At 42.6% G+C, this 13,160-nt stretch overlaps 1 protein-coding gene across 1 annotated transcript in view; it reads right to left on the minus strand.

Moving 5' to 3' along the window:
* LOC139749133 (sorting nexin-25-like) overlaps positions 1-13,160 on the minus strand; it is a 455,484-nt gene that overhangs the window by 403,230 nt on the left and 39,094 nt on the right.

A 13,160-nucleotide genomic window follows, 5' to 3' on the forward strand; every position in this document is an offset into this window, starting at 1 on the left:
CGGGGCCTGAACATGCAGGAGGGTGAAAGGCGTGCAAGGAATAGAGTGAATTGGAAAGATGTGGTATACCGGGGTCGACGTGCTGTCAATGGATTGAACCAGGGCATGTGAAGCATCTGGGGTAAACCATGGAAAGTTCTGTGGGGCCTGGATGTGGAAAGGGAGCTGTGGTTTCGGTGCATTATTACATGACAGCTAGAGACTGAGTGTGAACAAATGTGGCCTTTGTTGTCTTTTCCTAGCACTACCTCACACACATGAGGGGGGAGGGGGTTGTTATTCCATGTGTGGCGAGGTGACGATGGGAATGAATAAAGGTAGACAGTATGAATTATGTACATGTGTATATATGTATATGTCTGTGTGTGTATATATATGTATACGTTGAGATGTATAGGTATGTATATTTGCGTGTGTGGACGTGTATGTATATACATGTGTATGTGGGTGGGTTGGGCCATTCTTTTGTCTGTTTCCTTGCGCTACCTCATTAAAGCGGGAGACAGCGACAAATCAAAATAAATAAATAAATAAATAAAATATATGTATATATATATAAATATATATATATATATATATATATATATATATATATATATATATATATATATATATATATATATATATATATCTGTTTCCCCTTTCAGAAACTTAAAATACAAGGAGGGGAGGGTTTCCAGCCCCTTGCTCCTGTCAAATTTAGTCGCCTTCCACGACACGTGAGAAATGCGTGGGAAGTATTCTTTCTCCCCTATTCCCAGGGATAGGTAGTATGTTTGAGGAAAGAAACCTGGATGTTTTGGCTCTGAGTGAAACGAAGCTCAAGGGTAAAGGTGAACAGTGGCTTGGGAATGTCTTGGGAGTAAAGTCAGGGGTTAGTGAGAGGACAAGAGCAAGGGAAGGAGTAGCACTACTCCTGAAACTGGAGTGGTGGGAGTATGTGATAAGAGTGTACAAAAGTAAACTCTGGATTGATATGGGTAAAACTGAAAGTGGATGGAAAGAGATGGGTGATTATTGGTGCGTATGCACCTGGGCATGAGAAGAAAGATCATGAGAGGCAAGTGTTTTGGGAGCAGCTGAGTGAGTGTGTTACTAGTTTTGATGCACGAAACCGGGTCATAGCGATGGGTGATTTGAATGCAAAGGTGAGTAATGTGGCAGTTGAGGAAATAATTGGTGTACATCGGGTGTTCAGTGTTGTAAATAGAAATGGTGAAGAGCTTGTAGATTTATGTGCTGAGAAAGGATTGGTGACTGGGAATACCTGGTTTAAAAACAGAGATATACATATGTATAAATACGTAAGTAGGAGGGATGGCCAAAGAGCGTTACTGGATTACGTGTTAACTGATAGGCGCGAAAGAGACTTTTGGATGTTAATGTGCTGAGAGGTGCAACTGGAGGGATGTCTGATCATTATCTTGTGGAGGTGAAGGTGGAGATTTGTAGAGGTTTTCAGAAAAGAAGAATGTTGGGGTGAAGATAGTAGTGAGAGTAAGTGAGCTTAGGAAGGAGAATTGTGTGAGGAAGTACCAGGAGAGACTAAGTACAAAATGGAAAAAGGTGAGAACAAAGGACATAAGGGGAGTGGGGGAGGAATGGGATGTATTTAGGGAAGCAGTGATGGCTTGCGCAAAAGATCCTTGTGGCATGAGAAGCGTGGGAGGTGCTTCTTCAAAGCAAACACCTGATCCACACATCCTCTACCACTTCTGAAACCACACTGCTCTTCCCCAATCTGATGCTCTGTACATGCCTTCACCCTCTTAATCAATACCCTCCCATATAATTTACCAGGAATACTCAACAAACTTATACCTCTGTAATTTGAGCACTAACTCTTATCCCCTTTGCCTTTGTACAATGGCACTATGCACGAATTCCGCCAATCCTCAGGTACCTCACCATGAGTCATACATACATTAAATAACCTTACCAACCAGTCAACAATACAGTCACCCCCTTTTTTAATAAATTCCACTGAAATACCATCCAAACCTGCTGCCTTGCCGGCTTTCATCTTCCGCAAAGCTTTTACTACCTCTTCTCTGTTTACCAAATCATTTTCCCTAACCCTCTCACTTTGCACACCACCTTGACCAAAACACCCTATATCTGCCACTCTATCATCAAACACATTCAACAAACCTTCAAAATACTCACTCCATCTCCTCACATCACCACTACTTGTTATCACCTACCTATTTGCGCCCTTCACTGAAGTTCCCATTTGCTCCCTTGTCTTACGCACTTTATTTACCTCCTTCCAGAACATCTTTTTATTCTCCCTAAAATATATAAATATATATATATATATATATATATATATATATATATATATATATATATATATATATATGAAGAAGTAAGAGTATTAGTGAAAGAGAAGAGAGAGGCATTTGGACGATTTTTGCAGGGAAAAAATGCAATTGAGTGGGAGAAGTATAAAAGAAAGAGACAGGAGGTCAAGAGAAAGGTGCAAGAGGTGAAAAAAAGGGCAAATGAGAGTTGGGGTGAGAGACTATCAGTAAATTTTAGGGAGAATAAAAAGATGTTCTGGAAGGAGGTAAATAGGGTGCGTAAGACAAGGGAGCAAATGGGAACTTCAGTGAAGGGCGTAAATGGGGAGGTGATAACAAGTAGTGGTGATGTGAGAAGGAGATGGAATGAGTATTTTGAAGGTTTGTTGAATGTGTCTGATGACAGAGTGGCAGATATAGGGTGTTTTGGTCGAGGTGGTGTGCAAAGTGAGAGGGTTGGGGAAAATGATTTGGTAAACAGAGAAGAGGTAGTAAAAGCTTTGCGGAAGATGAAAGCCGGCAAGGCAGCAGGTTTGGATGGTATTGCAGTGGAATTTATTAAAAAAGGGGGTGACTGTATTGTTGACTGGTTGGTAAGGTTATTTAATGTATGTATGACTCATGGTGAGGTGCCTGAGGATTGGCGGAATGCGTGCATAGTGCCATTGTACAAAGGCAAAGGGGATAAGAGTGAGTGCTCAAATTACAGAGGTATAAGTTTGTTGAGTATTCCTGGTAAATTATATGGGAGGGTATTGATTGAGAGGGTGAAGGCATGTACAGAGCATCAGATTGGGGAAGAGCAGTGCGGTTTCAGAAGTGGTAGAGGATGTGTGGATCAGGTGTTTGCTTTGAAGAATGTATGTGAGAAATACTTAGAAAAGCAAATGGATTTGTATGTAGCATTTATGGATCTGGAGAAGGCATATGATAGAGTTGATAGAGATGCTCTGTGGAAGGTATTAAGAATATATGGTGTGGGAGGCAAGTTGTTAGAAGCAGTGAAAAGTTTTTATCGAGGATGTAAGGCATGTGTACGTGTAGGAAGAGAGGAAAGTGATTGGTTCTCAGTGAATGTAGGTTTGCGGCAGGGGTGTGTGATGTCTCCATGGTTGTTTAATTTGTTTATGGATGGGGTTGTTAGGGAGGTAAATGCAAGAGTCCTGGAAAGAGGGGCAAGTATGAAGTCTGTTGGGGATGAGAGAACTTGGGAAGTGAGTCAGTTGTTGTTCGCTGATGATACAGCGCTGGTGGCTGATTCATGTGAGAAACTGCAGAAGCTGGTGACTGAGTTTGGTAAAGTGTGTGGAAGAAGAAAGTTAAGAGTAAATGTGAATAAGAGCAAGGTTATTAGGTACAGTAGGGTTGAGGGTCAAGTCAATTGGGAGGTGAGTTTGAATGGAGAAAAACTGGAGGAAGTGAAGTGTTTTAGATATCTGGGAGTGGATCTGTCAGCGGATGGAACCATGGAAGCGGAAGTGGATCATAGGGTGGGGGAGGGGGCGAAAATTTTGGGAGCCTTGAAAAATGTGTGGAAGTCGAGAACATTATCTCGGAAAGCAAAAATGGGTATGTTTGAAGGAATAGTGGTTCCAACAATGTTGTATGGTTGCGAGGCGTGGGCTATGGATAGAGTTGTGCGCAGGAGGATGGATGTGCTGGAAATGAGATGTTTGAGGACAATGTGTGGTGTGAGGTGGTTTGATCGAGTAAGTAACGTAAGGGTAAGAGAGATGTGTGGAAATAAAAAGAGCGTGGTTGAGAGAGCAGAAGAGGGTGTTTTGAAATGGTTTGGGCACATGGAGAGAATGAGTGAGGAAAGATTGACCAAGAGGATATATGTGTCGGAGGTGGAGGGAACGAGGAGAAGAGGGAGACCAAATTGGAGGTGGAAAGATGGAGTGAAAAAGATTTTGTGTGATCGGGGCCTGAACATGCAGGAGGGTGAAAGGAGGGCAAGAAATAGAGTGAATTGGAGCGATGTGGTATACAGGGGTTGACGTGCTGTCAGTGGATTGAATCAAGGCATGTGAAGCGTCTGGGGTAAACCATGGAAAGCTGTGTAGGTATGTATATTTGCGTGTGTGGACGTGTGTATGTACGTGTGTATGGGGGTTGGGCCATTTCTTTCGTCTGTTTCCTTGCGCTACCTCGCAAACGCGGGAGACAGCGACAAAGTATAAAAAAAAAAAAATATATATATATATATATATCATGCTTTGTCGCTGTCTACTGCATTAGTGAGGTAGCGCAAGGAAATAGATGAAATAATAGCTCAACCTACCCACATACACATGTATATACGTACACAATAACAGACACATATGCATACCAACACGTTTCAATGTATACATACACATACATATATACACATGAAGACATTCCTACTTGTTGCCTTCATCCATACCTGTCGCCACCCCACCACACATGAAATGGCACCCCCCTCCCCCCACATGCATATGTGAGTCAGCGCTAGGGAAAGACAACAAAGGCCACATTCATTCACACTCAATCTCTAGCTGTAATGTGCAATGCAAAGAAACCACAGCTCCCTTTCCACATCTATGCCCCACATAACTTTCCATTGTTTACCCCAGATGCTTTACATGCCCTGGTTCAACCCATTGACATCACATGACTCCGGTATACCACATCGTTCCAATTCATTCTATTCCTTGCACGCCTTTCACCCTCCTATATGTTCAGGCCCTGATCACTCAAAATTTTTTTGACTACATCCTTCCACCTCCAATTTGGTTTCCCACTTCTTATTACCTTCACCTCTGACACAAATATTGTCTTTGTTAATCTTTCCTCACTCATTCTCTCCATGTGACGAAACCATTTCAATATACCCTCTTCTGCTCTCTTAAGCACACTCTTTTTATTACCAAACATCTGTCTTACCCTTTCATTACTTGCTCGATCAAACCACCTCACATCATATATTGTCCTCAAACACCTCATTTCCAACATATCCACCCTCCTCTGGACAACCCTATCTATAGCCCACGCCTCACAACCAGATGACATTGTTGGAACCACTATTCCTTCAAACACACCCGTTTTTGCTCTTCATGATAATGTGCTTCTCCTCCACGCATTCTTCAACGCTCCTGGAACCTTTGCTCCCTACCCCACCCTGTGACTCACTTCAGCTTCTATGGCTCCATCTGCTGCCTGAATCCACTCCCAGATATCTAAAACACTTCACTTCCTCCACTTTTTCTCCATTCAAACTTACCTCCCAATTTACTTGTCCCTTAACCCTGCTGAACCTAATAGAATTACTCTTATTCACATTAACTCTCAGCTTTCTTCTTTCTCACACTTTAGCAAACTCAGTCACCAGCTTCTGCAGTTTCTCACCTGAATCGGCCACCAGCGCTGTATCACCAACGAACAACAACTGATTCACTTTCCAAGCCCACTCATCCACAAAAGACTGAATTCTTGCCCCTCTCTCCAAAACTCTTGCATTCACCTACTTAACAACCCCATCCACAAACAAATTAAAACCATGGAGACATCACGCACCCCTGCCACAAACCGACATTCACTGGGATCCAATCACTTTCCTCTCTTCCTACTCATACAGACACCTTACATCCTCAATAAAAACTTTTCACTGCTTCTAGCAACTTACCTCCCACTTCATATACTCTTAATAACTTCCACAGAGTATCTCTATCAACTGTATCATGTGCCTTCTCCAGATCCATAAATGCTACATACAAATCCATTTGTTTTTCTATGTATTCCTCATGTACATTCTTTGCAGCAAACATATGATCAACATATCCTCTACCACTTCTGAAACCACACTGCTCTTCCCCAATCTAATGCTCTGTACATGCCTTCACCATGAACAATACATTCATTGAATATCATCACCAACCAATCAACAACACAGTCACCCCATTTTTTAATAAATTCCACAGCAATACCATCCAAACCTGCCACCTTGCTGGCTTTCATCTTCTGCAAAGTTTTCACTACCTCTTCTCTGTTTAACAAACCATTCTCCCTGACCCTCTCACTTCGCACACCACCTTGAGCAAAACATCCTATATCTGCCACCCTACCATCAAACACATTCAGCAAGCCTTCAAAATACTCACTCCATCTCCTTCTCACTTCACTACTACTTGTTACTACCTCCCCATTAGCCCCCTTCATTGATGTTACTATCTGTTCTCTTGTCTTACGTACTTTATTTACCTACATCCAAAACATCTTTTTTTTTATCGTATATTCTATTATACTTTGTCGCTTTTTCCCGCGTTAGCAAGATAGTGCAAGGAAACAGATGAAAGAATGGCCCAACCCACCCACATACACATGTATATAAATACACGTCCACACACGCACATATACATACCTATACATCTCAACGTATCCATATATATACACACTGACATATACATATATACACATGTTCATAATTCATACTGTCTGCCCTCATTCATTCCTGTTGCCACCCCGCCAAACATGAAATAACAACCCCCTCCCCCCGCATGTGCGTGAGGTAGCGCTAGGAAAAGACATCAAAGGCCACATTCGTTCACACTCAGTCTCTAGCTGTCATGTATAATGCACTAAAACCACAGCTCCCTTTCCACATCCAAGCCCGACAAAGCATTCCCTGGTTTACCCCAGGTGCTTCACATGCTCAGGTTCAATCCATTGACAGCAGGTCGACCCCAGGTATACCACATCGTTCCAATTCACTCTATTCCTTGCATGCCTTTCATCCTCCTGCATGTTCAGGCCCCAATCACTCAAAATCATTTTCACTCCATCTTTCCACCTCCAACCTGGTCTCCCACTTCTCCTCGTTCCCTCCACCTCTGACACATATATCCTCTTTGTCAATATTTCCTCACTCACTCTCTCCATGTGACCAAACCATTTCAAAACACCCTCTTCTGCTCTCTCAATCACACTCTTTTAATTACCACACATCTCTCTTACTCTTTCATTACTTACTCGATCAAAAAACCTCACACCACATATTGTCCTCAAACATCTCATTTCCAGCACATCCACCCTCCTCCACACAACTCTATCTATAGCCAATGCCTCGCAACCATATATCTTTGTTAGAACCACTATTCCTTCAAACATACCCATTTTTGCTTTCCAAGATAACGTTCTCGACTTCCACACATTCTTCAATGCTCCCAACACTTTCACCCCCTCCCCCACCCTATGATTCACTTCCACTTCCATGGTTCTAACCACTGCCAAATCCACTCCCAGATATCTAAAACACTTCACTTCCTCAGTTTTTCTCCATTCAAACCTACCTCCCAATTGACTTGTCCCTCTACCCTACTGTACGTAATAACCTTGCTCTTATTCACATTTACTCTCAGCTTTTTTCTTTCACACACTTTACCAAACTGAGTCACCAGCTCCTGCAGTTTCTCACCCGAATCAGCTACCAGCGCTGTATCATCAGCAAACAACAACTGACTCACTTCCCAAGCTCTCTCATCCACAACAGACTGCATACTAGCCCCTTTCCAAAACTCTTGCATTCACCTCCCTAACAACCCCATCCATAAACAAATTAAACAACCACGGAGACATCACGCACCCCTGCCGCAAACCAACATTCACTGAGAACCAATCACTTTCCTCTCTTCCTACATGTACTCATGCCTTACATTCTCGATAAAAACTTTTCACTGCTTCTAACAACTTGCCTCCCACACCATATATTCTTAATACCTTCCACAGAGCATCTCTATCAACTCTATCATATGCCTTCTCCAGATCCATAAATGCTACATACAAATCCATTTGCTTTTCTAAGTACTTCTCACATACATTCTTCAAAGCAAACACCTGATCCACACATCCTCTACCACTTCTGAAACCACACTGCTCTTCCCCAATCTGATGCTCTCTACATGCCTTCACCCTCTCAATCAATACCCTCCCATACAATTTCCCAGGAATACTCAACAAAATTATACCTCTGTAATTTGAGCACTCACTTTTATCCCCTTTGCCTTTGTACAATGGCAATGTGTAAGCATTCCGCTAATCCTCAGGCACCTCACCATGAGTCATACATACATTAAATACTCTTACCAACAAGTCAACAATACAGTCACCCCCTTTTTAATAAATTCCACTGCAATACCAACCCAACCCACTGCCTTGCCGGCTTCCATCTTCCGCAAAGCTTTTACTACCTCTTCTCTGTTTACGAAATCATTTTCACTAGCCCTCTCACTTTGCACACCACCTCAACTAAAACACCCTATATCTGCCACTCTATCATCAAACACATTCAACAAACCTTCAAAATACTCACTCCATCTCCTTCTCACATCACCACTACTTGTTATCACCTCCCCATTAGCCCCCTTCACTGATGTTCCCATTTGTTCCCTTGTCTTATACACTTTATTTACCTCCTTCCAAAACATCTTTTTATTCTCCCTAGAATTTAATGATACTCTCTCACCCCAACTCTCATTTGCCCTCTTTTTCACCTCTTGCACCTTTCTCTTGACCTCCTGCCTCTTTCTTTTATATATCTCCCAGTCATTTGCATTATTTCCCTGCAAAAATCGTCCAATTGCCTCTCTCTTCTCTTTCACTAATAATCTTACCTCTTCATCCCACTACTCGCTACCCTTTCTAATCTGCCCACCTTCCACCTTAATCATACCAAAGGCATCTTTTGTGCAAGCCATCACTGCTTCCCTAAATACATTCCATTCCTCCCCCACCTACCCTTACGTCAGTTGCTCTCACCTTTTTCCATTCTGCACTCAATCTCTCCTGGTACTTTCTCACAGAATTCTCCTTCCCAAGCTCACTTAATCTCACCACTCTCTTCATCCCAACATTCTCTCTTCTTTTCTGAAAACCTCTACAAATCTTCACTTTTGCCACCACAAGATAATGATCAGACATCCCTCCAGTTGCCCCTCTCAGCACATTAACACCTACAAGTCTCTCTTTCATGTGCCTAGCAATTAACATATAATGCACTAATGCTCTCTGGCCATTTCTCCTACTTACATATGTATACTTATGTATATCTTTCTTTTTAAACCAGGTATTCACAATCTCCAGTCCTTTTCAGCACACAAATCTACAAGCTCTTCACCATTTCCATTTATAACACTGAACACTCCATGTACACCAATTATTCTCCACTGCCACATTATTCACCCTTGCATTCAAATCAACCATCACTATAACCCGGTTTCGTCCCATCAAAGTTGCTAAAACACTCACTCAGCTGCTCCCAAAACACTTGCCTCATGATCTTTCTTCTCATGACCAGGTGCTTAGGCACCAGTAATTCCCCATCTCTCTCCGTCCACTTTCAGTTTTACCCATATCAATCTAGAGTTTACTTTCTTACACTCTATCACATACCCCTACAATTCGTGCTTCAGGAGTAGTGCTACTCCTTCCTCTGCTCTTTTCCTCTCACCAGCCCCTGACTTTACTCCAAAGACATTCCCAAACCACTCTTCCCCTTTACCCTTCAACTTCGTTTCACTCAGAGCCAAAACATTCAGGTTCCTATCCTCAATCTTACCACCTTTCTCCTTTTTTCTCATCTTGGTCAAATACACACATTTAAACACCCCAATCTGAGACTTCGAGGAGAATAAGCACTCCCCGCATGAATCCTTCTGCTGTTTCCCCTTTTAGAAAGTTGAAATACAGGGAGGGGAGGGTTTCTAGAACCCCACTCCTGTCCCCTTTAGTCGCATTTCATGAAACGCGTGGAATGCTTGGGAAGTATTCTTTCTTCCCTACCCTTGTGGATGAGAGGGCTTGGGAAAAGAGTCAGTTGTTGTTCGCTGATGATACAACGCTGGTGAATGATTCTGGTGAGAAACTGCAGAAGCTGGTGACTGAGTTTGGTGAGGTGTGTGAAAGAAGACAGCTGAGAGTAAATGTGAATAAGAGCAAGGTTATTAGGTACAGCAGGGTTGAGGGACAAGTCAATTGGGAGGTAAGTTTGAATGGAGAAGAACTGGAGGAAGTGAAGTGTTTTTGATATCTGGGAGTAGATTTGGCAGTGGATGGAACCATGGAAGCAGAAGTGAGTCACAGGGTGGGGGAGGGGGCGAAAGTTCTGGGAGCGTTGAAGAATGTGTGAAAGGTGAGAATATTATCTTGGAAAGCAAAAATGGGTAAGTTTCAAGGAATAGTGGTTCCAACAATATGGTTCCGAAGCATGGGCTATACACAGGGTTGTTCAGAGGAGGTTGGATGTGTTGGATATGAGATGTTTCAGGACAATATGTGGCATGAGGTGGTTTGATCGAGTGAGTAATGAAAGGGTATGAGGTATCTGTGGTAATAAAAAGACTGTGGTTGAGAAAGCAGAAGAGGGTGCATTGAAATGGCTTGGTCACATGGAGAGAATGAGTGAGGAAAGATTGACAAAGAGGGTATATGTGTCAGAGGTGGAGGGAACGAGGAGAAGTGGGAGACAAAATTGGGGGTGGAAGGATGGATAAAAAATGATTTTGAGCGATAGGGGCCTGAACATACAGGACAGTAAAAGCGAGTAAGGAATTGAGTGAATTGGAACGATGTGGTATACCGGGGTCAACGTGCTGTCAATGGATTGAACCAGGGCATGTGAAGCGTCTGGGGTAAACCATGGAATGTTTTGTGGAGCCTGGATGTGGAAAGGGAACTGTGGTTTTGGTGCATTATACATGACAGCTAGAGAATGAGTGTGAACGAATGTGATCTTTGTTGTCTTTTCCTACCGCTACCTTGCACGTATGCATGGGGGAGGAGGTTGTCATTTCTTGTGTGGCGGAGTGGCGACGGGAATGAATAAAGGCAGCAAGTATGAATTATGTACACGTGTATATATGTATCATTTTTTTTTTTATTATACTTTGTCGCTGTCTCCCGCGTTTGCGAGGTAGCGCAAGGAAACAGACGAAAGAAATGGCCCAACCCACCCCCATACACATGTATATACATACGTCCACACACGCAAATATACACACCTACACATATACATATATATGTATATGTCTATATATGTATATATATGTATATGTTGATATGTATAGGTATGTATATGTGAGTGCGTGGACGTGTATATATATACATGTGTATGTGGGCAGGTTGGGCCATTCTTTTGTCTGTTTCCTTATGCTACCTCGCTAATACGGTAGACAGGAACAAAGTATAATAAATAAATAAATAAATAAACAAATTAAACAACCTTGGAGACATCACGCACCCTTGCCGTAAACTGATATTCACTGGGTACCAATCACTTTCCTCTCTCCCTACTTGTACACATGCCTTACATCCTCGATAAAATCTTTTCACTGCTTCAAGCAACATACCTCCACACCATATTTTTTTAATACCTTCCATAGAGCATCTCTATCAACTCTATCATATGCCTTCTCCAGATACATAAGTGCTACATGCAAATCCATCTGTTTTTGTAAGTATTTCTCACAAGCATTCTTCAAAGCAAACACCTGATCCACACATCTTCTACCACTTCTGAAACCACACTGCTCCTCCCCAGTCTGATGCTCTGTACATGCTCTGACCCTCTCAATCAAGACCCTCGCATATAATTTCCTAGGAATACTCAAGAAACTTATACCTTAGTAATTTGAACACTAACCCCTATCCCCCCAACTTTGTACAATAGCACTTTGCATGCATTCTGCCAATCCTTAGGCACTTAACCATGAACGATACATGCACTGAAAATGCTCATCAACCAGTCAACAACACAGTTTATCCCCTTTCTAATAAATTCAACTGCAATACCTTCCAAGTATGCAGTCTGTTGTCGATGAGAGGGCTTAGGGAATTGAGTCAGTTGTTGTTCACTGATGATACAGCGCTGGTGGCTGATTCGGGTGAGAAACTACAGAAGTTGGTAACTGAGTTTGGTAAAGTGTGTGAATGAAGAAAGCCGAGAGTAAATGTGAATAAGAGCAAGGTTATCAGGTTCAATAGGGTTGAGGGACAAGTAAATTGGGAGGTGAGTTTGAATGGAGAAAAAGTGGAGGAAGTGAAGTGTTTTAGATATCTGAGAGTGGATCTGGCAGCAGATGGAACCATGGAAGCAGAAGTGAATCATAGGGTGGGGGAGGGGGCGAAAATCCTGGGAGCCTTGAAGAATGTGTGGAAGTCGAGAACATTATCTCGGAAAGCAAAAATGGCTATGTTTGAAGGAATAGTGGTTCCAACAATGTTGTATGGTTGCGAGGCGTGGGCTATGGATAGAGTTGTGCGCAGGAGGATGGATGTGCTGGAAATGAGATGTTTGAGGACAATGTGTGGTGTGAGGTGGTTTGATCGAGTGAGTAACGTAAGGGTAAGAGAGATGTGTGGAAATAAAAAGAGCGTGGTTGAGAGAGCAGAAGAGGGTGTTTTGAAGTGGTTTGGGCACATGGAGAGAATGAGTGAGGAAAGATTGACCAAGAGGATATATGTGTCGGAGGTGGAGGGAACGAGGAGAAGAGGGAGACCAAATTGGAGGTGGAAAGATGGAGTGAAAAAGATTTTGTGTGATCGGGGCCTGAACATGCAGGAGGGTGAAAGGAGGGCAAGGAATAGAGTGAATTGGAGCGATGTGGTATACCGGGGTTGACGTGCTGTCAGTGGATTGAAGCAAGGCATGTGAAGCGTCTGGGGTAAACCATGGAAAGCTGTGTAGGTATGTATATTTGCGTGTGTGGACGTATGTATATACATGTGTATGGGGGGGGGTTGGGCCATTTCTTTCGTCTGTTTCCTTGCGCTACCTCGCAAACGCGGGAGACAGCGACAAAGTATAATAAAAAAAAAAATTATTTTTTCTTAAAAAAAAAAATA

Source organism: Panulirus ornatus, chromosome 6 (assembly GCF_036320965.1).
Source record: "Panulirus ornatus isolate Po-2019 chromosome 6, ASM3632096v1, whole genome shotgun sequence".
Taxonomy (NCBI): Eukaryota; Metazoa; Arthropoda; class Malacostraca; order Decapoda; family Palinuridae; genus Panulirus; species Panulirus ornatus.